Source organism: Sardina pilchardus, chromosome 23 (genome assembly GCF_963854185.1).
Source record: "Sardina pilchardus chromosome 23, fSarPil1.1, whole genome shotgun sequence".
In the NCBI taxonomy this organism is placed as follows: Eukaryota; Metazoa; Chordata; class Actinopteri; order Clupeiformes; family Clupeidae; genus Sardina; species Sardina pilchardus.
This window is the reverse complement of record NC_085016.1, coordinates 5,540,996-5,543,495: the sequence shown is the minus strand read 5'-3', so window position 1 is coordinate 5,543,495 and position 2,500 is coordinate 5,540,996. Positions and strand designations below refer to the sequence as shown.

Here is a 2,500-nt window from a genome sequence, read left to right as displayed (position 1 = left end):
CACCGCTTGCTTTGGCTGTGTGTGTGGTGAGGTATTAATCCTCAGTGGATGACAAGAGCTGTCTCGTGTATCAGTATCTGAGTAGGAGGCTTTCGAGTCTGTCTGTAAATACCAGACCAACACACCACAGACCCTGCTGCTCAACTGAACTGTTTGTCTGCCTGGCTACGCTGGCCTGTGCTGATATTCCAATCGCTTGCCATCCGTTGGACCGGCTTGACAGAAAACAAGTGGATAATTGTGTGTCGGCTAGGATGCCAAAATTGGTGTCTTGAAGGCAGCATGAAGACAGACGCTGTATTTAGGGGGAGAAGAGACCAGAGTTAAAAAGTTGACGCAGAAGAGGGTTGGCTGAGGGAGGTACACACAGGGACACACAACAAAGACACTAAAAAAAGCTCTTGTTGTTGGTGGAGTTGAGCCACTAAAGCTTTGCTAAGTTTTGTTTTCTGGAGAGGGAGTTGAGAAGTGCATACACACAGTGTGTGTCTCTCTCTCTCTCTCTCTCTCTCTCTCTCTCTCTCTCTCTCTCTCTCTCTCTCTCTCTCTCCTCGCTCTCTCTCTCTCTCTGCCTCTCTTACTCTCTCTTGAGTTGAAGAGTACACACACACACACACTCATAGTAATAAGGCAGGAGCAGAGGTGGCTTCTCGAGTCTCGTGTGTAGGGGTTTCTCAGGATTGACAGGGGCCATAATGCCACCAGGTCACATACCAGAGCCTAGGTAGGTAATGTGGTCGTAAATTACAGAAAATTGTATGTGTGTGTGTGTGTGTGTGTGTGTGTGTGTGTGTGTATTAGTCAAAGTGTTTTAGTGTGTATTTGATGGTTATGGTGGGGATTCGATACTCACACTATCCCAACAATCCAAAAATAGCATACTCGTCTCTCATCAAACTCAGGAAGAACTCAGGGAGACCCAGGGAGAACATCACCCTCCTGTGGTTTAGAACGTCATCCTCTTCTGGTTTAGAACATCACCTCATTCTTCTGGTTTAGATCCGATCGATGCTTTCCAGAGTCACTGACTATTGAGTAAATATGAAAATGTGGCACTTCTGGATTCCATCTCAGTTGAGTTCTCCAGGCTTGACCGCCGTCTGGAAGCTCTCTCTGTGAAGTGCTGGAGCTGGCCGGGGGGGTCACTGGGCTGCAGGGGAGGGTCTGTGTGAACTCCCTGTGAGTAGGAGCTTTAAAGGCCCTCATTATGATAACCCTGCACAGGCCTCAGAGGGCCAGATGGACATGCCTGCCTGGCAAACCGGGGGGACCGCAGCCCCTCGAAATCAGAAACAGGTGGACCTAACACCCCTGCAGTCACCTCTGTCTTTATCCTCCAACAACCCCCACAACTCTCTCTCAATCCCTCTCTCTCTCTATCATACACACACACACACACACACACACACACACACACACACACCACATACACACTAACACACACACACACACACACACACACACACACACACACACACACACACACACACACAAATACAGGCCCCTGTTAGTGAGGTGATCCAGCGGCCCAGTGTAGTTTCTTGTGAAACCCAGATGGAGTAGAAGCATCTGTGCCTGTTATTATTTTTTTTATTATTTATTATTTATTATTTATTATTGAGTTGCCCTGTCTGCTGTTGTCTGCTCTCTAAGCCTGGTCAAGAGGGTAAGAGCAATAGTCAAGCCCTGCACACAACTCTCATCTCTCATTAGCCAGAGAGACTACAGGACAGAAGAGGAGAGCAGAGGAGAGGAAAGGAAATAATAAAAGAGGAGGGAGGAGAAGAGAAGAAGAGAGGAGAGGAAAGGAAAGAAGAAAAGAGGAAGAAGGAGAAGAGAAGAGAAAAAGACAGGAGAGGAAAGAAGAAAAGAGGAGGAGGAGAAGAGAAGAGGGATGTGTAATAGGCGCTTTCATCAGCTCCTTCCTCAGAGACGTGCGATATGAAGGAAGGAAAGACTAGAGAACGGGTTCGTGAGAATAGCAGCTTTGATTCGGCGTCTGAGCTGGCTGGGTCTTGCTTGAATGGAGTCAGGATCACTGGCTCCAAAGTCAGCAGTGCCAGCCACTTTAGCAACAATGCTGCAGCTGATAGATGAATTCAGTTCAGCCACTTTAGCAACAATGCTGCAGCTGATAGATGAATTCAGTTCAGCCACTTTAGCAACAATGCTGCAGCTGATAGATGAATTCAGTTCAGCCACTTTAGCAACAATGCTGCAGCTGATAGATGAATTCAGTTCAGCCACTTTAGCAACAATGCTGCAGCTGATAGATGAATTCAGTTCAGCCACTTTAGCAACAATGCTGCAGCTGATAGATGAATTCAGTTCAGCCACTTAAGCAACAATGCTGCAGCTGATAGATGAATTCAGTTCTTTTCACCATCGAAGGACAGAACGCTCCTCACAGAGAAGGCTCTGGTCCATGATGTCAAGAACCATAACACTTGGGTTGGATGTTAATGAGAGACCACTGATTGTAAGTCGGTGAATGCAGTAG

The 2,500-nt window shown here is 47.1% G+C and overlaps 1 protein-coding gene across 1 annotated transcript in view; it reads left to right on the top strand.

Moving 5' to 3' along the window:
- The window catches only part of si:ch211-246m6.5 (von Willebrand factor D and EGF domain-containing protein), a 70,179-nt gene that overhangs the window by 40,118 nt on the left and 27,561 nt on the right, over positions 1–2,500 (top strand). The window lies entirely within an intron of this gene.